General features: G+C 46.7%; 1 protein-coding gene across 32 annotated transcripts in view; it reads left to right on the forward strand.

Moving 5' to 3' along the window:
• The window catches only part of LOC141917810 (CUGBP Elav-like family member 4), a 1125997-nt gene that overhangs the window by 517856 nt on the left and 582226 nt on the right, over positions 1-25915 (forward strand). The window lies entirely within an intron of this gene.

Below are 25915 nucleotides of genomic sequence, written 5' to 3' on the forward strand. Positions count from 1 at the left end.
TTTCAGCAAATTCAGGCTCAGGCATTTTCTGAGGTGAGCTCTTTGCAGTTAGGAGCATTGGGTAGACTTTTCTTTCTTGAATTCTCCAAGAGCTTTTGGACCTGTATCTAGAAGCAGAGTGTTTCATTAAGTACTGTGTGAAGAATCAACTCCCATTCTGTATTTTGAACCCACTACATGCTAATTTCACATGATATTCCCCAATTCCTATGCTAGAAGGACATCAACTAGTCATTCACTGATCATCTGCTCCATATCTTTCAGTTTCTTCATGCTACTGAAAGTTTTATAGACCTCTATTACCTCCTGCCTCAGTTATGTCTCTTCCAGGCTGAAGAGGGGATCATTCTGCTATAACCAAATTTTAAAGAGAAAGCTAATTTAAGGAAGGCCTCTCCTCTCCTCTCCTCTCCTCTCCTCTCCTCTCCTCTCCTCTCCTCTCCTCTCCTCTCCTCTCCTCTCCTCTCCTCTCCTCTCCTCTCCTCTCCTCTCCTCTCCTCTCCTCTCCTCTCCTCTCCTCTCCTCTCCTCTCCTCTCCTCTCCTCTCCTCTCCTCTCCTCTCCTCTCCTCTCCTCTCCTCTCCTCCCCTCCCCTCCCCTCCCCTCCCCTCCCCTCTCCTCCCCTCCCCTCCCCTCCCCTCCCCTCCCCTCTCCTCCCCTCCCCTCCCCTCTCCTCCCCTCCCCTCTCCTCTCCTCTCCTCCCCTCTCCTCTCCTCTCCTCTCCTCTCCTCTCCTCTCCTCTCCTCTCCTCTCCTCTCCTCTCCTCTCCTCTCCTCTCCTCTCCTCTCCTCTCCTCTCCTCTCCTCTCCTCTCCTCTCCTCTCCTCTCCTCCCCTCCCCTCTCCTCCCCTCCCCTCCCCTCCCCTCCCCTCTCCTCCCCTCTCCTCTCCTCTCCTCTCCTCTCCTCTCCTCTCCTCTCCTCTCCTCTCCTCTCCTCTCCTCTCCTCTCCTCTCCTCTCCTCTCCTCTCCTCTCCTCTCCTCCCCTCCCCTCCCCTCCCCTCCCCTCTCCTCTCCTCTCCTCTCTTTTTTTCTTTTTCCTTAGAGTGATGGTCTTCCTTTCTTTTCTTCTTCTTTCCTCCTTCCTTACTTCCTTCCTTCTTTCTTTCCCCTGCCCACCCACCCCCCCGCCTACTGCCATGCATGAAGATAGACAAACAGTTCTGTGCTGGTAGGATTGCAGGCACCTTTTCTTGTCTGTGTATTTCAGTTAGTGTGTTTTATACACACACACATGCACACAGAGTTGGAAAGTGTGGTGGTCTAGGCCCTGCCAGGATCCGAGACCACGCTGCCGCTGGCCTTCCCCTACCCTCCAACCGGACAGGGAGAGAGTGAAATACAAACCCTGGGGCTGAGATAAAGAGAGGTTTAATACAACAGTGTAACAGCAACAAACCAAACAACAAGAACAGTAACAATAGCAATAACAGTAATAACAATAAACAGAACAAAGAATGTACCGATACAGCAGTGAGGAGAGTGACCACAAACACGAGCGTTCACCGATTCTCCCGCGCTTGGGCGCCCGGACGTAACATCAGCATGGTATTGAATAACCCGGCTAGAGCTCCCTCCCCACTGCTGGGGAAACTTAACCCTATCCTGGCTAAACCAGGACATAATCCACCCCTTTATTCTATACCATCTGCATCACGACCAGCTGCCATTTAGCAATCACCAATAACAAAGAAAAATTAACAAAAGCACAGTATAATTCACAGTGTGTTTTCACCCACAATCAAGTCCCCTTGTGGTACGCATCGGACCTCTCCATCCTTCTGCATCACCCACCAGGTGCACCCAGGTCCTTGAGCAAAAACAACCCCGTGGATGGGTTTGCCTTTGCCCGGCGCAGGACTAACCCAGACCATTTTTCCCAGCAGGTCCCTCATGCGCACCACAGGGACTTTATCCCTGTCTACAACATGTGGAAGTTTTGACTGAGCTGGGCCAGCTGGATTGGCAGATCCTCTTGTGTTCACTAACCAAGTGGCCTTTGTCAGATGTGTGTCCCAGTGTTTGAAGGTTCCACCCCCCATTGCTCTCAATGTAGTTTTTAACAGTCCATTGTAGTGCTCGATCTTCCCGGAGGCTGGTGCGTGGTAGGGGATGTGGTAGACCCACTTGATGCCGTGTTCTTCTGCCCAGGCATCTATGAGGTTATTTCGGAAGTGAGTCCCATTGTCCGACTCAATCCTCTCTGGGGTGCCGTGTCGCCACAGGACTCGGTCTTCAAGGCCCAGGATGGTGTTCCGGGCGGTGGCGTGGGACACTGGATAAGTTTTGAGCCATCCAGTGGTTGCTTCCACCATTGCGAGCACATGGCGCTTGCCTTGGCGGGTCTGTGGCAGTGTGATGTAGTCGATCTGCCAGGCCTCTCCATATTTATATTTCATCCATCAATCTCCATTCCGCTGGGGCTTCACCCATTTGGCTTGTTTGATTGCAGCACACGTCTCACATCCATGGATGATCTCTGCGATGGTGTCAATGGTGAGGTCCACCCCTCGATCTCAAGCCCACCTATATGTTGCATCTCTGCCTTGGTGGCCCGAGGTCTCATGGGCCCACCGGGCTATGAACAGTTCACCTTTACGCTGCCAGTCCAAGTCCACCTGAGCCACCTCGATCTTAGCAGCTGGGTCCGCCTGCTGGTTATGTTGATGTTCATCCGTGGCTCGACTCTTGGGTATATGGGCGTCCACATGGCGCACCTTCACAACGAGGTTCTCCACCCGGGATGCAATGTCCTGCCATACTTCAGCGGCCCAGATGGGTCTGCCCTTGCGTTGCCAGTTGTTCTGTTTCCATTGCTGCAACCACATCCACAGGGCACTTGCCACAACCCATGAGTCAGTGTAGAGATAGAACCTCGGCCACTTTTCTCGCTCAGCAATCTCCAAGGCCAATTGGGTGGCTTTCACCTCTGCGAACTGGCTCGATTCACCTTGTCCCTCAACAGCTTCAGTGGTTCGTTGTGTGGGATACCACACCGCAGCCTTCCATCATCGATGTTTTCCCACAATGCGGCAAGACCCATCAGTGAACAGGGCATATTGCTTTTCTTCCTCTGGCAGCTCATTATATGGTGGGGCCTCCTCAGCACGTTTCACCTCTTGTTCTGGTGACATCCCAGAATCTTGGCTCTCTGGCCAGTTCATGATCATTTGTACTAATCCTGGGGGGTCGAGGTTCCCTATTCGAGCCCGTTGTGTTATCAACGCAACCCATTTACTCCATGTGGCATCTGTTGCATGATGTGTGGAGAGAACCTTTCCTTTGAACATCCATCCCAGCACCGGCAGTCGGGGTGCCAGGAGGAGCTGTGTCTCAGTGCCGACCACTTCTGAGGCAGCTCGAACTCCTTTGTACACTGCCAGTATCTCCTTCTCAGTCAGGGTATAGTTAGCTTCAGAGCCTTTGTATCCCCGGCTCCAAAAGCCTAGAGGCCGGCCTCGGGATTCCCCATCTGCTCTCTGCCAAAGGCTCCAGGAAGGGCCATTCTCCCCGGCTGCGGTGTAGAGCACATTCTTAATCTCCTGCCCTGTCCGGACTGGCCCAAGGGCTACTGCCTGGGTAATCTCCCGCTTAATTTGGTCAAAGGCTTGTTGTTGCTCTGGGCCCCATTCAAAATCGTTCTTCTTGCGGGTTACGTGGTAGAGAGGGCTCACAATCAGGCTGTAGTTTGGGATGTGCATCTTCCAGAACCCCACAGCACCCAGGAAAGACTGAGTCTCCTTTTTAGTGGTTGGTGGGGCCATGGCTGTTATCTTGTTTATCACCTCCATTGGGATGTGGCGACGCCCATCTTGCCATTTTATTCCTAGGAACTGAATCTCCCTTCCAGGCCCCTTAACTTTCTGTCGCTTGATGGCAAAACCAGCCTTCAGGAGGATTTCAATTACCTTCTTTCCTTTCTCAAAGACTTCCTCAGCTGTGTCCCCCCATACAATGATATCATCAATGAACTGCAGGTGTTCTGGAGCCCCACCTTTCTCCAGTGCAGTATGGACCAGTCTATGGCAAATGGTGGAGCTGTGTTTCCACCCCTGGGGCAATCGATTCCAGGTGTACTGGATACCCCTCCAAGTGAATGCAAACTGTGGCCTGCACTCTGGTGCTATTGGGATGGAGAAAAAAGCATTAGCGATGTCAATCGTGGCGTACCACTTGGCTGCCTTCGACTCCAGCTCATACTGGAGCTCTAGCATGTCCGGCACTGCAGCACTCATCGCTGGCGTAACTTCATTCAGGCCACGGTAGTCCACGGTCAGTCTTCATTCGCCATTAGGTTTTCTCACTGGCCATATAGGGCTGTTGAAAGGTGAGTGAGTCTTGCTGATCACCTTCTGGCTTTCTAGTCGACGGATCAGCTGATGGATGGGGACCAGGGAATCTCGGTTAGTGCGGTACTGCCGCCGGTGCACCGTCTTGGTAGCAATTGGCACTCGCTGCTCTTCAACCTTAAGGAACCCCACCACCGAGGGATCCTCTGAGAGGCCGGGTAAAGTGGACAATTGCTCAACCTCCTCCAGGGCAGCTATACCAAAGGCCCACCGGTACCCTTTTGGGTCTTTAAAGTACCCTCTCCTGAGGTAGTCTATACCTAGGATGCACAGGGCATCTGGGCCAGTCACATTGGGGTGCTTATGCCAGTCCTTCCCAGTTAAGCTCACTTCAGCTTCTAATAGAGTCAGCTGTTGGGATCCCCCTGTCACTCCGGAGATGCAGATGGATTCAACCCCACTGTGGCTTGATGGCATCAGGGTGCACTGTGCGCCAGTGTCTACCAAGGCCTTATATTCTTGTGGGTCCGATGTGCCAGGCCATCGGATCCACACCTTCCAGTAAATCCGATTATCCCTTTCCTCCACCTGGCTGGAGGCAGGGCCCCTCTAATCCTGCTCACTATCACTCACTTGATCTAAGAGTGACTCCTGCAAGAATGACTTAGTGGTCCCCTCAAGAGGGTCAAGCATAATGTTGGCCATTCTATTCTGTCTGGGGGATTTCCGACTAGACACTGGAGCTGCATCTCTCTTGGAAGACTCCCCTTTCATGGTGGTCTTCCCTGTCAGCTGCTGTACTCGTGCAGCTAGGGCGGAAGTGGGCTGTCCATGCCACCTTCTCATGTTTTCCCCATGGTCGTGGAGGAAGAACCACAGGGTGCCCCATGGTGTGTACCTTCTACTGCCCTTCTCTTGGGTGGGGAAACGCCTGCTTCTAATGGCTGAGACATCGGCCCGTGCAGGTGGAACGTAGGACATGTCCTCTTCCACTTTCTGGAGCCTCTGAGACAGTTCCTCTACAGCTGAAAACCATGCATGTTGGGAGGAAGGGAGACTTCCCTCATAGTGCCGGAGCTGGCCAATCACTTCATCCACTGTCTGAGTCTGGGTGTCTCGCCACCAGGACGCTACTGCTAATGCTTTGGAATGTGCCTCTGGTCCACTTTGCAGGAACTTCTGCCACATCAGCTGTGTGCAAGGGGCCTGATCTGGATCCATGGGTGACTGCTCATCATTCAGATCACCATAGATCATGTCAAACACAGCCATTTCCCTGAGGTTTTGGATGCCTTTCTCCATGTCGGTCCACTTGCCTAACCGACATAGAACATCATCCTTGTATGGGTGCATCTCCCTCACACTGAGCAGGAGTCGCCTCCACAGGCTGAGGGTTTGAGCCTGTTTCCCTATTGCCTTGTCAATACCAGCCTGCTTGGCTAAAGGTCCCACCTGCTTGGCCTCTCTCCCCTCCAATTCAAAAACCAGAAGCTCCACTATCCCAGCATCGGAGCAGCCAGGTGAAAATCCGCTCTCCTGGAAGGTGGCTGAAATCCTTCCACATTTCTCGCAACTCACTCAGGGATAGAGATCGGATGGTTACCTCCGGCTCTTCCTCCTGCTCTCGTAATGGGCCTGGTTCATCATCACTCTGTACACTGCGAGGGGATTTTTTGGTATATTTGGTTTTCCGTATTGGGGCAACTGATACTGGCACTGCTTGTCCCTCTGGCCCAGCTGCTGTGCTGGTGGAGGCGACTGCTACTGGCACTGCCTGTCCCCCTGGCCCAGCTGCTGCACCCGTAGGTTCACTTTCAGATCCTGCAGCCCTTTCTCCCCCTTGAGGGCAGTGAACAGTGTTAAAGATGACACCGTAGGCATGGGCAAGCCCCCAGCACATCGCAGCGAGTTGTGTCTCCCGGGGTGTGTCAGACTGGCAGCACACCTTTTCCAAACACTCCACCAGTTTATCAGGACTCTGCACTTTTTCGGGAGTGAAATCCCAAAGCATTGGAGGTGGCCACTGACCCAGGCACTTGCCCATCTTCTCCCACACACCTTGCCATTTATAACTATCTGCCCTCGGGGCACGTTTCTGGGTGGTGCCGTTATTGGAGAAGTACCGCGTGGCCCAAAACAAGATTTGACAAACATTTAGAAAGCACAGTGCCGCAAACACACTGGCCTGGGTGCTCCAGGGATAGCTGAAACTCTCAAAAACCGAGAGGATCTCTTCCCCTGGCTCACCCATATAGGGGGTGAGACCCCTAACAAAAGCCCAGGCAGTAAACAGGTACCGGTTCACCCCCACAAGCAGTGATGCCGGCACATTATAAGCAGTTTGTAGCCAATACAGCAAAACAAGACCCTTGATACTTTTTTCACTGACAACAAACACCAGCACTGGGAACACACAGGGGATATAAGGATTAATCCAGCCCCACCACGCAAGAAAATTGCCCAGCATTGCAAACGTTTCTTATCAAACAATACAAATAAAAACAGAAAAATCGCACCTAACAGATTGCTCTAACACACCTTCTCCTTTTGTCCTTATCTCAGCCCTCTTGTGCCCCTCGTTGGGTGCCAAAAGTTGTGGTGGTTTAGTCCCTGCTGGGACCCGAGACCACGCTGCCGCTGCCCTTCCCCCACCCTTCGACCAGACGGGGAGAGAGTGAAATACAAACCCCGGGGCTGAGATAAGGAGAGGTTTAATACAACAGTGTAACAGCAACAAACTGAACAACAAGAAGAACATTAACAATAGCAATAACAGTAATAACAACAAACAGAACAAAAATGTACCGATACAGCAGTCAGGAGAGCGACCACACACATGCGCGTGTTGCGGGAGGATATTGGACCTGCACAACTCTATGAGAGTTATATCAAGCCGTTTATTTTTCTAATAGTACATACTTATGCTCTCACCAAAGCTCTTACTTCATAATTAGCAAATCAGCAATTAGACAGCTATCAACCTTTTCTCCTATCAGCATCAGACCACTCTAACACGCGCTGTGCAGACCAATCACCCTCTCGTTCACGCGCTGTTCACGCAGCAGTAACTTCTCACAGTTCAGTACTTTTCCACAGTTCAGTGTTGCAGCTGGCCCTTGTTTTTCCCTGCCACCTTGGCACAACTCAGCAGTTTCTTATCTTTCTCCCAAGGCCTGTTTTTCATCAAAGCCTGGGTGTTTCTCAGAGGCTGTGCAAGGCTGACAGGCCGATGCCTCCCACACGCACGCACGTTCACCGATTCTCCTGCGCTTGGGCGCCCGGACATGACATCAGCATGGTATTGAATAACCCGGCTAGACCTTCCCCCCCACTGCTGGGGAAACTTAACTCTATCCTAGCTGAACCAGGACAGAAGGATAGATATAGGAACTAGACAGTCTCCCTCCCCCACTCCCCTTTCAAATCTTTAACCAGCAGGCACTTTTATCCGATTCAGCTGAATAAATTGGGACTCTTGAAACTGTGATCTTGACAGATCTATTTTAGAAATCCCTGTGTTGAACATATGTTCAAAGAGACTCTCACCCCTATTAGATTTTTCTTCCTGGCTTACTTCTGTTTATGTATGATTCAAAAAAACAACTCTCCAATTCATTTCAATTATTTATGTTCTCTGAATGATAGATGGGGTGGAGAGGGAAAGGAGACTAAAGGTAGTGGGAATCTGAAGAAATAATTATTTTTCCTCGATAGTTATTTATTTATTTTAGACTGGAATATGAGCTCATCTGATAATTAAGAGAATGCAGGCCCTAGATCAACTGGTGGTAGGAGATCAGTTTATCACCTAGCAAGGCTCAGAGGAAAAAGACAGTAACAGAGGATGGAAGTTTAGTCCTAATTTTGCCTTGGATTTATTTAATGCACTTTGACAAATCCCTTAACTTCCCCACTTGCGAATAGGAGGATGTAGCTGGTTTTTGCAAAATAGCAATGAATAGCACAAGCACAAATTCTGTAGCTGATGCAAAAGCAAAACTTTCTTGGATTCAGCTAAAGTTTTCTCACATATATCAATGTTGATCCTGACCCAGGTAAAAGCTGTATTTATTATAGTCACATTTGTCCAAAGCCAGAAAAGTAACCCATTTTTTAGGGTTGGAGGCAGGAGAGAAGTGTTATATTTTATGCTTTTGTGCAACTTCTTGGGGTAGCACTTAAGCAGTAATATGACTGTGCTGAGGAGAACAGCCTTCCTCAATAAAGCAATGCCTGCTTGAATCAGTGGGCGTTTGAAACCTCTGGAGAGAGAGCCTGACCCTCTCTGGTTTCCAGTCCATTTCCGAGGTTTTAGAGAAGCAACAGGATGCCATTTGGGGCCTTTGAGAAATTGATTCTAAAGATGTAAGGGGATTATTTTACAGCAAAAGGGAGGAGAACCCATTAAAATAGCACTGAAATGGAAAGGAAGTTGAACAAATGGAGATGTGTTAGGCTGAACATTGTTTGAAATGAGACATTTTCCTTGAGATATTGATTGGTTTTTATACCATACTTAACCTAAATCAGATCCTTAAAAACAAACAAAATCAACCCCTTGAAAAAAGAATACCAGCCAGGATTTTCCTTCCGCACATTCTGTTTCCCCAAAATAGTAGTGCTTGCTTGTAAGAGAGACATCTTAGCAGTAATGGATATTATTTTCTTTCAAGTTCATTTATAAGGTTAAAATCAGAAGGTTTGTGAGGTTTGGATGTTCTTTTTTTTCCACTTTCTAAATTTGTTTTAGCACAAAAGAGATGTGTTGGAAAGAAAACAGTGGAGGTAAAAATTACGTGTTGGAAAAGTTTAGGGATGGAGCCACTTAAAAAATTGCCACCTTTCAGAGACAAATTCAATACCCATTTTAGAAACTTCGAACACTTGCATAAACATATTTTTATTCACAGTTATCCCATTGTGCTTTCATGGTCCTCCAAGGAAGCGGAGTGTGGGGGTGGTGGATCAGACACCTTCTCCCAGTTTAAGACAAATAAGGTAATCAGTTTGGTCAATTTTATAGAGATTAGTTTATGAAACTCACAATTAGAAAAACTGGTTATCCGTTGAGAACCATAATGTAAATATAAACTGACTAGTCCTTTCCAGGGTGTAGCCACAAGAGCTGTTTCTACAGGGACATCTGGAGTAATCCCTTTCACTCCTCCAGAGGTGCAAGGCCTCAACCATGACCTTCAGAGCTGACGGAAATTATGGCCTTTGATATACCAGAACAGTTCCTTCAGGAAAAAAAGACAGGAGAGAGTAACAGAAAAAAAAAAGTGATCCATCAGACTTAGAGCATAAATATTTGTCTTTGTCATAGAGGCTGTTAGATTAGTTCAGCTTCCATAAACTATTTAATTATTTTCTTTAATGGGACAGCAATTAACCGAACTAGTTACTTTCTGTAAACATGATGAGAAGGATCTGCATTGTTTGCACCAGCCTGCCACCTTCTGAACCAAAATCATGTACCCATCTCAGTGACATTCCACTCTTTGCAGAAGAGATGCTATTATGAGGTGGAGGATGGGAATGATTCCACGACTACTATCTATTCCACTGCCATGCTCCATTATCAGTGAGAGATAACAGCTGGAAAGAAACCAGTATCTTTGCCCCACTTTTCCCTGTTTTTGAGCCTACTGGCACCATTGTCAGTGTAGTTTGTGAGTTCTGTGTTGAGAAGCACTTGGAAGGTTGGGATAAAGCTGAAGCTGTAGGTTCATTTTTATAATGACAAACCAGATGTGTTAATGAAGTGCTGTTTCCCTGCTTGTCTCTGTGGTTGAAGAGGGACCTATTCCACTGAACCACCCAAAGAGCTCATGCTGTTTGGAGGTGCTGTCACTTTTTAGTGAAATAATAATTTGGCTGAGTAAAATATTAGCAAAACAGAGCTGGGAAATGTAACCAACTTCAGAACTGAGCCAAATCCATAAAGCTCCAGCGCAACTCTTATTGCTCAGAATTGCTTTTTCAATAAATATTTTAAACTTTAAGGAAGGGGACACTCTAGGTCTCAACAGAACCTGGACCTGACCTAAATCCCAGTACACCACTTGGTTTTTACCTCTCTCCAAGTGTTCGTTCTCCTTGTTTGTGTTTCTTTTCTTTTCTTTTCTTTTCTTTTCTTTTCTTTTCTTTTCTTTTCTTTTCTTTTCTTTTCTTTTCTTTTCTTTTCTTTTCTTTTCTTTTCTTTTCTTTTCTTTTCTTTTCTTTTCTTTTCTTTTCTTTTCTTTTCTTGGTGGTTTAGCCCCTGCCGGGGTCTGAGACCACGCGGCCGCTACCCCTCCCCCACAAAGGGAGTGAAATACAAAGCCCCAAGACTGAAATAAGGAAAGGTTTAATACAACAGTGCAATAGCAACACAACAAACAACAACAATAGTAATAGTACAACAGTAATAGTGATAGCAATGAACAGGGCAAAATAGCTACCAAATACAGCAGTGAGAAGCACGAGGTACAAAACCACGAGTGCACCGCGCTCCCGTGCCAAGAAAATGTGACCTGCCAGGATGTGACGTCCGCATGGTATATGAATAACCAGGCTAGAGCTCCCCCCCCCACTGCTGGGGAAACTTAACCCTATCCTGGTTAAACCAGGACATAATCCACCCCTTTATTCTATACCATGTGCGTCACATCCAGCTGCCACTTAGCAATTAGCATTGACAAAGAAAAATTAACAAAAGCACAGTATAACTCACGGTGTGTTTTCACCCACAATCAAGTCCCCTTGTGGCACACATCGGACCTCTCCATCCTTCCGCATCACCCACCAGGTGCACCCAGGTCCTTGAGCAAAAGCAATCCCGTGGATGGGTTTGCCTTTGCCCGGCGCAGGACTAACCCAGACCATTTTTCCCAGCAGGTCCCTCATGAGCACCACAGGGACTCTATCCCCGTCAACAACACGTGGAAGTTTTGACTGAGCCGGGCCAGCTCGATTGGCAGATCCTCTTGTGTTGACTAACCAAGTGGCCTTTGTCAGACGTGTGTCCCAGTGTTTGAAGGTTCCACCCCCCATTGCTCTCAAGGTAGTTTTTAACAGTCCATTGTAGCGCTCGATCTTCCCGGAGGCTGGTGCGTGGTAGGGGATGTGGTAGACCCACTCGATGCCGTGTTCTTCTGCCCAGGCATCTATGAGGTTGTTTCGGAAGTGAGTCCCATTGTCCGACTCAATCCTCTCTGGGGTGCCGTGTTGCCACAGGACTCGGTTTTCAAGGCCCAGGATGGTATTTCGGGCGGTGGCGTGGGACACTGGATAAGTTTCGAGCCACCCAGTGGTTGCTTCCACCATTGTGAGCACATGGCGCTTGCCTTGGCGGGTCTGTGGCAGTGTGATGTAGTCGATCTGCCAGGCCTCTCCATATTTATATTTCAGCCATCGATCTTCATTCTGCTGGGGCTTCACCCGTTTGGCTTGTTTGATTGCAGCACACGTCTCACATCCGTGGATGATCTCTGTGATGGTGTCAATGGTGAGGTCCACCCCTCGATCTCGAGCCCACCTATATGTTGCATCTCTGCCTTGGTGGCCCGAGGTCTCATGGGCCCACCGGGCTATGAACAGTTCACCTTTACGCTGCCAGTCCAAGTCCACCTGAGCCACCTCGATCTTAGCAGCTGGGTCCGCCTGCTGGTTATGTTGATGTTCATCAGTGGCTCGACTCTTGGGTATATGGGCGTCCACATGGCGCACCTTCACAACGAGGTTCTCCACCCGGGATGCAATGTCCTGCCATACTTCAGCGGCCCAGACGGGTCTGCCCTTGCGTTGCCAGTTGCTCTGTTTCCATTGTTGCAACCACATCCACAGGGCACTTGCCACCACCCACGAGTCAGTGTAGAGATAGAGCCTCGGCCACTTTTCTCGCTCAGCAATCTCCAAAGCCAATTGGATGGCTTTCACCTCTGCGAACTGGCTCGATTCACCTTGTCCCTCAACAGCTTCAGTGGTTTCTCGTGTGGGATGCCACACTGCAGCCTTCCATCGTCGATGTTTTCCCACAATGCGACAAGACCCATCAGTGAACAGGGCATATTGTTTTTCTTCCTCTGGCAGATCGTTATATGGTGGGGCCTCCTCAGCACGTTTCACCTCTTGTTCTGGTGACATCCCAGCATCTTTGCTCTCTGGCCAGTTCATGATCATTTCCACTAATCCTGGGGGGTCGAGGTTCCCTATTCGAGCCCGTTGTGTTATCAACGCAACCCATTTACTCCACGTGGCATCTGTTGCATGATGTGTGGAGGGAGCCTTTCCTTTGAACATCCATCCCAGCACCGGCAGTCGGGGTGCCAGGAGGAGCTGTGTCTCAGTGCCGACCACTTCTGAGGCAGCTCGAACTCCTTCGTATGCTGCCAGTATCTCCTTCTCAGTCAGGGTATAGTTAGCTTCAGAGCCTTTGTATCCCCGGCTCCAAAAGCCTAGAGGTCGGCCTCGGGATTCCCCATCTGCTCTCTGCCAAAGGCTCCAGGAAGGGCCATTCTCCCCGGCTGCGGTGTAGAGCACATTCTTAATCTCCTGCCCTGTCCGGACTGGCCCGAGAGCCACTGCCTGGGTAATCTCCTGCTTAATTTGTTCAAAGGCTTGTTGTTGCTCTGGGCCCCATTTAAAATCGTTCTTCTTGCGGGTTACGTGGTAGAGAGGGCTCACAATCAGGCTGTAGTTTGGGATGTGCATCCTCCAGAACCCCACAGCGCCCAGAAAAGACTGAGTCTCTTTTTTGGTGGTTGGTGGGGCCATGGCTGTTATCTTGTTTATCACCTCCATTGGGATGTGGCGACGCCCATCTTGCCATTTTATTCCTAGGAACTGAATCTCCCTTCCAGGCCCCTTAACTTTCTGTCGCTTGATGGCAAAACCAGCCTTCAGGAGGATTTCAATTACCTTCTTTCCTTTCTCAAAGACTTCCTCAGCTGTGTCCCCCCATACAATGATATCATCAATGAACTGCAGGTGTTCTGGAGCCCCACCTTTCTCCAGTGCAGTATGGACCAGTCTATGGCAAATGGTGGAGCTGTGTTTCCACCCCTGGGGCAATCGATTCCAGGTGTACTGGATACCCCTCCAAGCGAACGCAAACTGTGGCCTGCACTCTGGTGCTATTGGGATGGAGAAAAAAGCGTTAGCGATGTCAATCGTGGCGTACCACTTGGCTGCCTTCGACTCCAGCTCATACTGGAGCTCTAGCATGCTCTCGTGATGGGCCTGGTTCATTATCACCCTGTACACTGCGAGGGGATTTTTTGGTATATTTGGTTTTCCGTATCGGGGTGACTGATATTGGTACTGCTTGTCCCTCTGGTCCAGCTGCTGTGCTCGTGGAGGCGACTGGTACTGGCGCTGCCTGTCCCCCTGGCGCAGCTGCTATACCAGCAGGCTCGCTTTCAGATCCTGCAGCTCTTTCGCCCCCTTGAGGGCAGTGATCAGTGTTAAGGGCGATGCGGTAAGCATGGGCAAGCCCCCAGCACATCGCAGCGAGCTGCATCTCCCGGGGTTTGTCTGATTGGCCACACACCTTTTCCAAACACTCCACCAGTTTATCAGGACTCTGCACTTTTTCGGGAGTAAAATCCCAGAACGTTTGGGGTGACCACTCACTCAGGCACTTGCCCATCTTCTCCCACATACCTAGCCATTTATAACTATCTGCCCCCGGGGCAGGTTTCCGGGTGGTGCTATTGTTGGAGAAGTACCGCATGGCCCAAAACAAGATCTGGCAGACATTTAGAAAGCACAGAGCTGCAAGCACAGTGGCCTGGGTGCTCCAGGGATAGCTGAAACTCTCAAAAACCGAGAGAATCTCTTCCCCTGGCTCACCCATAGAGGGGGTGAGACCCCAAACAAAAGACCAGGCAGCAAACAGGTACCGGTTCACCCCCACAAGCAGCGAAACGAGCCCATTATAAGCAGACAGTAACCAGTAGAGCAAAATAAAGCCCTTGACACATTTTCCACCGACAATAAATGCCAGTACTAGGAGCACAGAGTGGACATGAGGATTAATCCAGCCCCACCACGCAAGCAAATTGGCCAGCATTGCAAACGTTTCTTATCAAACAATACAAGTAAAAACAGAAAAAATTACACTTAACAGATTGCTCTAACACACTTCTCCTTTTGTCCTTATTTCAGTCTTCTCCAGCCCCACGTTGGGCACCAAAGTTGTGGTGGTTTAGCCCCTGCCGGGGTCTGAGACCACGCGGCCGCTACCCCTCCCCCACAAAGGGAGTGAAATACAAAGCCCCAAGACTGAAATAAGGAAAGGTTTAATACAACAGTGCAATAGCAACACAACAAACAACAGCAATAACAATAACAGTAATAGTGATAGCAATGAACAGAGCAAAATAGCTACCAAATACAGCAGTGAGAAGCACGATGTACAAAACCACGAGGGCACCGCGCTCCCGCGCCAGGAAAAATGTGACCTGCCAGGATGTGACGTCCGCATGGTATCTGAATAACCCGGCTAGAGCTCCCCCCCCACTGCTGGGCAAACTTAACCCTATCCTGGTTAAACCAGGACACTTTTCTTTTCTTTTCTTTTCTTTTCTTTTCTTTTCTTTTCTTTTCTTTTCTTTTCTTTTCTTTTCTTTTCTTTTCTTTTCTTTTCTTTTCTTTTCTTTTCTTTTCTTTTCTTTTCTTTTCTTTTCTTTTCTTTTCTTTTCTTTTCCTTTCTTTTCCTTTCTTTTCCTTTCTTTTCTTTTCTTTTCTTTTCTTTTCTTTTCTTTTCTTTTCTTTTCTTTTCTTTTCTTTTCTTTTCTTTTCTTTTCTTTTCTTTTCTTTTCTTTTCTTTTCTTTTCTTTTCTTTTCTTTTCTTTTCTTTTCTTTTCGACTTTTTTTTTCCATTTATTGTGCTTCTAGAATAAGAAGGGATGAGAAAAATGTTCAACACTTAGAAAGGGTTTTGACCTAGCGGTTGCTAGGTGATTACAAGTTTTGATGATGGGAAGTCATATAAACTGATAGTGAAAGCAGTATCCAAAATGCAGCACAAGCAGGTGTGAAAATATGTGGGTGATAAGCCTCTAATTTTATTCTCTTCATCTTTCCACATGAGGCTGTGAGTTTACAGCTTGCATGGATACTATCCAGATGCCTGTTGTATGAGGATGAGAGATGCTGAAAAAATGTAAGAATATCTTCAAAAATAATTCCTTAAATTCCCCTTAGCTACCAGTTACAGCAAGAAACCAACCATTTGAGCTCCTAATGAGGGTGGCAAAAATTGGAGAAAATGAGCTTCTTGAAATGATGCCTTGCGTCCCAAAGTGGTTTCAAACACACTGGTAAACAACTTTCCAGAAATCTCTCTTGCTTTTTCTACACGTGATTTGTTCATCCTTAATTCACTATTTAGGAAGCAGGAAGCCATGAGGCAGAAGGAACACTACAATGCAAGTCTGCTATTTCCTGCTGAGTAACAACAGGCTGTGTAGTGGACATACAGCTTTTTCTGGATGTGGCAAAAAGTTTCCTTCAGCCCCTAATTTGCAGTGTCAGAGTAACCCATTATCAAGATGATTAAATTTAATGAGACTGCAGTAAATGCTAGCATACAGAAGACATCAAACATCATTAAAATGTAATTGGAAGCAAAGCTTAATAAGGTAAAAGGAAAAAAATACCCAGAATCCTTTTGGGTTTTCTGCCCCCCCTCACCTTACATGCTTTGCCTGAGCCAGCAACTACTGTACTTAAAATTATAATTTGCAAGCTGCATTATTATTTGGTGTCCCTTGCAGCATCTAAAAAGACACGATGATTTAGTGTAGCTTTGCAATGAGTGTATAAACTTATACTCGCTGTAATTTTAAAGTAAAGGTGGGAATGCTTTTGCTTTCTCAAGGTCTAAAGTTTCTGGTAGGAGTAAAGCTAATCTGGTTTTGCTCCAAATGGAAACATATGTCTACAGCTTTGATCAGTAGACAACAGTGGGCAGCAATGACCCAGATTCCCTCCTTCCTGAGGACAGCAAGGACAATGAAGCAGGGAAGCACAAAAAAAGGAAAAGGACTGAGAGAAAAAAAAAAGACCTGTATAACATGGGCTGGAGAAATTCACCCAGTAATTCCTGGAGTGAAAGGAATTGTTCTTCCCAGAGTAATTCCATTCAAACTAGGACAGAATTGATTGTGTGTATGTGTTAGTGTATGCTTGTGTTTAGCTGTGCATTATGTTGTGACTCCTTTTAATTCTTTCTTCATCTCCCATTAGTGGCCTTTTCCTTTCTTCTGAACGCTTAAGCCCTTGAGGATTTAACAGTATTCAGAGAATGCAAAATTCAAAGCTGTGAGCATGACAAGTTGAAATATCACCACAAAAATGTATTTTGTTCACCCCGGAAGACAGAACCATAATAGCATGTGTCATACTCTGACCAACCACAGTGAAAAGCTATGGTTCAAATTTCAGATCTGCACCTTCAAAACTGGTTGAATAAACATCACTGTTGGTTGGTGCTTGTCTGCTTAGAAACACCAGCTAACACTAGTGAAGTCAGCACTGATGCTTCCTGGCATGGATTCCCTTTATGCAGCAAAAAGGTACGGTCCCAGATAGCTTCTGAACACAGTCAGTACAATCATTTTTTATCATGAGGTTTTTTTTATGGTTAGCATCTTTGTATCCAAAGCAAGACACTTTTCTCCATCTGTCCTGCTCTGACTGTGGGATCAGCTGTCCCACGTCTGCATGCAGGATGCAATCCAGTGGCCCCAGATTTGGGAAACCTCTGTGTCTTCTGAGCTGGCAGGTACCAATGGATGTATTTAGACTGTGATGAAAAATGTATCAGTTTGTTCAGGCTCTGACCACAGAGGTTGTGTGAGGGATGTTTGCAAATTGTACTTGATGTTTATGTGGAGAAGGCTCCCTCCTTTGCAGGGATATATGTTGTCTTGAGACATGATGAGCTGGGTGGGGCTATCACTTGCTGCAAGCCACAGATAAAATCCCAATGGGATGGAAACCTCTAGGTAGAAGGATTAGCTCCTCTGTGCCAAGGTATCTCCTTGCATTGTCTATTTTGGGGGAAAGTCCTCTTTAATCTGTAGCATAAGGTTCTATTGCTCTTTCCTTCACAAGGTCTAAACTACCTTTTGGCTTATGCTTACAAAGTCTTTCATGTAGACACTTCCCTGCTGCTTCCTGGACTGAGTATATCTACAGGACAGTGCTGTTGCTTCTCCCTTGTCCTTGGACTTTTTCTGTCAGATGGAGGTGTCTGATGAACATGTGGTCCACTTGAACAGCAACTGAAGTTCCAGAGCAGGAAAGATGACATGGTGTTGTGTAGGGTTTCTAGTAAGGGCTCTTGAGCTAAGAATCCTTTTTACCTGGTCCCTACCTCACACCAGCCCTGAGACAGAGGTCCTTCCTCTCGTGTGACCCCAGGGATGCCCTCTGCCCACAACCAGGTACAGAATTCAATGGGTACCCCACATGCATCACTCTCCATCCTTCTTATAGACCTTAATCCCACAGCACATCCCCAACATTGTTTGCCCCCTTCCCATCCCCAACTCCAAGCTCCACAGCAGCATCCTCCTGCCCCGCTCCTGTCTTTGGTCAACATCAGTGAGAACCAGGGATCCAGCACAGGCCCTTCTGCTCATCAATGCAGAGTGTTATGACCGGGTCAACCAGCCTGGCCCTTGTGTGTTGTTTTATAAATACATTCTCCAGTCACCAGGTCATCTGCATAAAGACTTCTTTCTGAAATATGGGAGCCTAACAAGTGCTTAGCAGACAGCCCGACATCCTGAATCTGGTCTCTGTGAGATTCTCCTCTCAGCAGCACTGGCACATGTTGTTCTGATGGTGTGGTGCCAAGTGACTTCTGTGTCAGTGCTGATCTTTGGAAATAGGTCTCAGTGGGGGATTGATGACAGAGTTCTTCTGACCTAAGGGAAATCAGTAGGAGGAAGGCACCAGAGGTGGAGTTGGTCTGCGGGGGGGGGGGGGGGGGTGGAGAAGAGAAGGGGGAGTGGGGGAGGATGGAAGACAAGTGACTTGAGCCAGGGAACATGGTGAGGCAGCCGAACCTTTAGCTCTCTTCTTCACAGGCTGTTTTCCAGGGAAGGAAAACAGCTTTAATCTGCTAGAAGAATCCCAATTTGTGTTTGAAAGCATATGTTTGTGCTGGGAATCCACCAAATGGCACTGCAGTGCTTAACTAGTAGGTCAATGCTGTGGACTGGGAATTCAGCTCTGCCTTCAGTGTGGAGAGTTTATCTACACAGATTTATGCTGTCATGGCAGTATCGAGGAGCAGCATTTGCATGGGGAAGGCCCGGAGGATGCTGGTTCTCCATAAGTGTTACCCAGAGCTGCCCCTCACTCTGAAAGCTAACAGGGTTTTTGGGAACTGCTCTGCCCTCTTGCTGCTTTTACTGGGGAACTGCTCTTGCATGAAATGAGGGACTCTCCTTCTGCCTGGCCTGAGGACACTGGCTGGATTCAGCTTGAACATTAAAGAGCTGTTGGTTGAATACGTGAAAGGGAAGCAGCCCGATGGCAATATTAGCAGCTGTGCCCTCAGGCAGGAGCCTACACTCCCTCCTCCCAAAACTAATGAGGGTATGTAGATGAAAGTCTCAGGGGACTTCTTGTTATGACAGATCTGGATCTTGCACAGTTTTTGTTGCTGAAAACCCATGGTGTCCTCAGGAGGCAATAGCACACAACAGCTTCTGGGATGGGAATCTGTGTGTGTATGCTGTAAGTGAACAAATATTGCAGTCATGGTGTGCAGAGCAAATTCATCCTTCACCCTACTGCTGTTTCCCTGTCCCTGATGTGGTCTCTGAAGAATTGCCCTCTTTCTTCCAAATCAGATCAATTCTTTACCCCCATTTCTCATTTGGATCAGAATGGCACTACAAATGTTTTTTCCAAATAGAGAAACAAAAAATGGAAGGGTTTAATCTCAGGTATGAATTATTTTAGGCCAACCAACAACACGACTGCCATGTTGACCTTATTGTTTATTTTCAACTAGGCTCATTTTGGTTTAGTCACTTAGAGACAGCCTCATTTGTGATGATGAGCAAACGTTTACACAGGGTATTTTTAACAAACAGGCAAAAACTAGTTTTTTAAAAAACCCCAAAGAATATGAATTATATCATTGTATCTTTACTCTTGAAAAAAAAAAGCTGAAGTTATGCTTCCCTCCACATCCTATGTGAGAACATAGTACAGCACTATATGCAGAAGCACAGTAAAGTAGTAACTCTTTATTACTCCTCTACTCTCCGAATTATCCCTAACTTTGTCCCATAATACCATCCTTTATATTTAAAAGTGTGAGTACAGGAGCAGATTCTCAGCATTTCCATAAAAAGTTTATAGGCACATACAATCTGCTGCAGGCAAAACAAGGAATAGGTTGTTCTCTCATTCTTTATCTGATTTGCCCAGCTACTTCACTGCATAAAATGAGACAAGGCAGGAGTTTCCTTCACCTCTCATAGTATGGAGCAATCATGCATTGCCTAAAGAAGAGTTTGTGGCCATCCCCAGCTTTTCCTCTCTTGAACACTCCCTGGGGAAGACCTCCGGGGAAAACGTCCACTGGCAGGAGGGAGATTTGCACTATCGCTTGGTTGCTTCACAGAGGCAGAAAGCAGAACATCAGAGATGGTGTAAGATGTTACGTCCGAACTCTAAAGTGATGACGTTGCATCTCTCTTGGCAAGACCTCTCTGAAGAGGTCAGGGCAGTTGTGTTACTTTGGGATACTTGGAAGCCAAAAATGTAGCTTAGGCTTCAAGTAACCAATGAGTTCACATCTAGCATACTAAATCTCCTTAACTGCATGGTAGGTTTTAAAGAGTCCCAGCCAAGTCCCATGATATCATGGAATACATTAGTTGACAGCTAGGGAGAGAGGATTAATCCCAAGGCTTGAAGGCCTGGTGGTGTCTACTCCAAAACTTACTAATCAGACTTGGAGTTACTTGCGTTTGGCATTAGGAAAGGTGCACTGAGACCTAATTGGCTTCTAGCTCCATCCCATAATGGAAAAACAAGGGGTGACTTGGTGAAATTAATGGCTGGTAAATTTAGAATAAATAAAAAGAACCACTATGCCATGTGCCAGTCCCCTGTGGGAGGTCATCGAGACAAATACTGTGTCTGCATTATTAAAACAGGCTAGATAGATAATTTTATTACCATTAATAATCTTTACAGTTATGTAAGATGTGATAATGAAGCTAATCAAATCTCATGTTTCAGGGTGTAAACTGATTGCCTGCAGGGGTCAGGAAGAAGGTTCTTTTTCCCCACATGCAGCACTGCACAATTGGCTAAGTGCCATGCACAGGGGTTTGCCTTTGCTGGGAAACCAGCACATCAGCTACCACTGGAGCTGGTGACTAAGCCCAGCTACGTGGCAGTCTCCTGATCCACACTTTATGCTATCTCCTCTTCCTCTGTGTGCTTCTGCTGCCTTGGTGCTGACCCCATCTCCTGGCGCACCTCTCCTCCTCGTTCCCTGAGCATCTCTGCATCCTCACCCTGCGTCCCAGGTTCCTGCCACTGCCTCCCTCTTTCCATGCTATCTGCACTTTCCCACTTCCCTCCCCACCTACACCTTGCCTCTGTGCCCTATCACAAGCTCCAATATGCTGTTTGGGTGCTGAGGCTAATAAGCTTGGCTCAATTTGTCTGATTCTGTCCAAAGCTGACCCTTCATGGAGCAAGACAATGTGTTTGTGTGGGGTCTGGGGTTCATGGTACAGGTTGTGAACCTGTGATATTTCCTGCAGTTTCTTTGCAGCTTTATTTTAATGATTTAGTGCATTCCCTGGTAACATTCAGCATCCTTTGCTGAAAAGTTTTTCATAAGCAACCTCATGAAAGCGAGGGCATATTTGCTGAATGTCCAGCAAAAAATGTTTCTTTCTTGGTGTGTAGAGAGACTCTGAGGAGAAAGGAGAGGTGATAAGTAGACAGGGAAGTGCTTTTGGCTGTCTCTTCTGGGGAACAGGTGAAAATAACAGTTGTGTCATTGTTATTTTGGGCAAGATGGGGAAAAGAGAAGTGAGGGAGAAAGTGGCATCTAAGTCACATGCAGTGTTTTGGATCTGCAGTGATTACTCATACAGATACCTGGGCTGGTGTCTGACAGGCAGATGAACGGGCTTTGGGTTTTCAGAGCTGTGAGTAGATAAGATCAAACTCCAGGTGAAGAGGTTTGAGGTCTTCACTGCCCTGTTATCAATTTTGCCAAAGCAGCCTGGTGCCTAATAGCCCCAGGGGCAGCTCTTCCTTCCCTGTGGCAGGCAGAGAGGGGTGTGATGGACTCGAGGGCTGGGGCTGGCTGTGGCCAGGGCTGCCTCTGCAGCACAATGGTCCAAATTCTTCAGATGCCAAACACCATGAGTATTTATCAGGCCCATCTCTTCACAAATTCAGTGGCAGTCATTTGATCCTCTGATTTACACTTTAAATGTATAAACAGGCCAGATGATAGCCTGAAAAACTGCTAGGAAAGGACTTTTATAAAATACATTTGCTCCTGTTGCCTGAGTTGAGATAACTCCAGGGCAAACTCAGAGCTGTGAGCAGAGCTGACGCACACTCAGAGAGTCCTCAGCTAGAACCACGATGATACATTTTCTTCTTTAAGCATCCTTCCCAATTAACTCAATTTGGTGGGGAAGCCACCCCATGCTAAATCCCTCACTCAGATTTTGCCCTTAAAAGTACATGAGAGATAACAGTGAGAAGCACATTTTCCTCCTCAGCTACAGGCACGCCCCCTCACCTCCAGGATTAGTATTCACCTCAAAGAAATTGGGAAGCTGCCAGGCTTTGTCTAACCCTGTCCTCGACATAGCAGAACAACCTGTCCTGTGTGCTTTGAAAGGGTCTCTAATATAGGCACAACATGGGGGTGGCCTTGTCACTGAGAAAGACTCTTATTGAACCGCTATTTATTAATGTAGACAGATGCAGAATGCACCTTCCAATACCCCTTTCTAGCTGAATGCACCGAAAATTACTAGTGCTTTATGTATCTCCATTGGGGGCCACTGAGATTTCAGTTTTGCAATTAGCTGCTGTAACATATATATGAATAAAAATATATTATGGAGATGGATTTTTTTTCCCTCCTCCTCTTTAATTCATCCTTGTTCCCTTAGATCTCTCTTGCTCACCTGCCTCCACCACTTCCATAGCACATTGCCCTCATGTCTGGGCTCACCTGAGTTGTGCACCTCCCAGAAGTGGTAATGCCAGTCCCAAAAATGTGAATTCCCAGAATCATTTGTTGGGACTGTAGATGTGAGACACCTTCTTCTGAAAGGGAAGGATGGTCCTAGTCATTATTATCACTCACCTGGTAGCATGCTTTTCTTCCTCCTGTCCAGATATATCCTTGGGATAGAGATTGTTCTGACAGAAAAAAAAAAAAAAAAAAACAAAAAACAAAAACCAAATTTGGTTGTAAGATGCCTTGATTTAAATTTATGGTCCCCTTTCACACATAAAATGGTGGATATGGGATTTTTGTACACTAAAAATTGGGCTGAAAAGCAGCAGGGCTTGCTTTAGAATTAGGAATTGAGAGTGAGCTGGAGGGGAAGGTTATCTTCCCTTAAAAAAAAAAGAAAAAAAGTTGTTTCATAGAGCCAGAGTAGACTAGACTTACTCTAAGCAGCAGTAGGATGTAATTGTCCCGCTGCAACCCCTAGGTAGACAGACTAAACTGCTCTTTACAATGATGGTGTTTACTCTAATTTTCATCTCCACTGGTGCAAATACACTAGAGCAGTGGTTCTCAACCTGTAGTCCGTGGACCCCTGGGGGGCCACGATGTCATCACAAAGGCTTAAAGCAGGGGTGGGGAACGTCCAGCCTGGAAACATTTGGTCTGGCCCGTGGCAAGCACTGCACCTCCTTTTCCCACAGCCCCCTCCCCTCAATGCTCCTCTCATACTCTGCCCCACCTGCCCTGCCCCACTAGTATATTTGGTGCTAGTATGGTTGGTGGGACCCACTTTAACTAGGTGGTTTTCTCTTAAAGACATTTTCTTAACCCAACAGCCCTCTTTAGGGCCACAACTGGGCTGAAGTCTGTTCCTCCAAGCGGTGGCCCTGGACCTGTAAACAAAAATATATGGTGACTGAACACAGACAAACAAGGGGGAATGTGAGAAGAATTGTAAAAACTTTTCATCAAATTTTAATGTAAAAATTGGCATCAAATTTGGAATTAGCATGTTAAAATACCATAAAATGGGCCATTTGAGCAAGAAGAGTGTTGATGCTATGATTTTAAATTCATATGGAATCATTGCAATAAAGATATTATAATAGGAGTGTGTGCATTAACAGATTAACTTATTTCCCCTTCTCTCCCAATTTGAAGACCCTTCATGAGAAAATTGAAATAAATATTTGATGCAGTCTAGTGCTTTAAATCTTGAATTAAGTCTTGGTGGTCCATGGCCACAAAAGGTATTTAAAGGGGGTCCGTGGTGAAGGAAAGGTTGAGAACCCCTGCACTAGAGGTTGCACTGTTACAGCTATCCTGGTAGCTGCTGAACAGATAACATTCCTCCCCCTGTCCTCCCCAGGACGGAAAATACTCTTCACATCAAACCATACTGAAAGATCTTTTTCTTAACAAAACCATCTTTTGAGAAGTTTGCTGGAAGATTAAGTACTTCCTTCTGCTTCCACCCACCTTCTTTATATTTTTATCGCTCTAGATGGCCCAGCCTTTCCCTCTTAAAGCTATGCTCAGTGGTAATATAAAACTTAGATGAAAGCACAGAAGCACCAAAGACAGCAGCCAAGTTAGAATTTAGGTTGCGTCCTCTGAGCTCTTTTTCAGAATACTGCAGGCTTAATTTGTTGTTTGAGCATCTCCCATATTTATAATACCCTCTATTAAACAACATGTTGTTAGCCATAATTTCCTGTGTGATTTACATATTTATTATTTTTATTTTTATATATATACAGAGGATGATTTTGTCTCTAAGAATCTACCGCTCTCAGACGGCTGTGGTTGTTGCATCATTATTTTTTTCCATCCTTTACCAAGTGATTAAAGACAGATTGCAGTTTTTTCGTTGCTACTTTTTTAATAAGGTGACCTGGCTAAAGATGGGTAGAGTAAAAATGGGTGAAATGCAGTAAACCTGGAATCGACACAAGGAACCCAGAAGGTCTGATGATAGGTTCTTGCCTCATCAAGTACTCCATATCTGCTCACTGACTAACCTTGCAAATGAGTTCATGCTCAGTAAAGGAAATTGATTACTTTCTATTGCAATTAACATCTGGTCCTGGGTCAGATCATTATGATAATTTGTTATAGAAAAAAATCAAAGCAGCTAGCTACAGGGTAATAAAGTTTCTTCTGGACCAAATTAAAGATGCATTCTCTGGTTATTTTGCGGGACATCAGCCATCTCTCACGACCTGGATTGGAAGCCCAGAGAGTTGCAACGGTTCTGTGATCCCCTTGGGTTAAATTAAGGTGGAACTATACCAAATGACCAGTTAAAATGTTTTACTTGCTGTAGAAAACAATTTAAACTTGGAAAAGGATAATAAGCAATGTGGTCTCCTATAAATCTATAAGAAAGGAAAGAAAAGAAAAAGAAAGGAGAGAAAGAGAGTCAAAGAAATCCGGATCACCACCCCTGGATCCAGCGTTGTCTTAGGTCCGGTAATCTTGGGTGGTAGGTGCACACACAGCAAAGTTTCTATCACCTTTTAAGTTCATCAGCTGATTAGCATACTAGATGAGGAGAGGCAGGTATTCCACAAACTCATTTCCATGAGAGATGAGGAAAAAGGTGGAGCATGGGTTCTGCACATGCATTGAGGGGGAAATGGGGTGCACCACTCCTTGTCCAATTGAGTCGGTGGTCGTACTCACCCTGTCCACAGATTTTTGCTGACTTCATGCTTCTCGAGCAGTCATCCCACTCTTGGGGCAGAAATGCTCACCACTTATCAGTTCTTGTCACCTCTTCAATGGTGAAGGCACCAAGTCATTAGCAAGGCAAGTATGGTGTCTGGCTTACACAATAGAACCACAAAGTATCGGGCTTACACAATGGAGCCAGTGATTAGCGGTACTTGTGCTTGAGGGTGTGGTGGTTTAGTCCCTGCTGGGGTATGAGACCACACGGCCGCTGCCCCTCCCCCACAAAGGGAGTGAAATACAAAGCCCCGGGCTGAGATAAGGAGAGGTTTAATACAACAGTGCAACTGCAACACAACAAACAACAACAATAACAATAAGAATAACAGAGTACATGTGGTAACCAACTGTCCCGCTTCGGCGCCAGGATGTGACCGCCGCATGATATATGAATAACCCAGCTAGAGCTCCCCCCCCACTGCTGGGGAAACTTAACCCTATCCTGGCTAAACCAGGACAGAGGGGAAACATTTGGTTTCACTCAGTCCACGTTTACCCCCTTTGAGGTTTATCTAAGGAGTTTGTCAATGCAACTGCAAGGGAGTGGGGGGTGCATCCTTCCATACACTCGCGCTTCCTTGGGGACGTTCCTTAGACTAATCCAAAGGCCAGAGCTTGTCCTTGAGGTTTTCTGTGACGATGAATATTTGAGGCAT

This window comes from Strix aluco, chromosome W, assembly GCF_031877795.1.
Source record: "Strix aluco isolate bStrAlu1 chromosome W, bStrAlu1.hap1, whole genome shotgun sequence".
Lineage (NCBI taxonomy): Eukaryota > Metazoa > Chordata > Aves > Strigiformes > Strigidae > Strix > Strix aluco.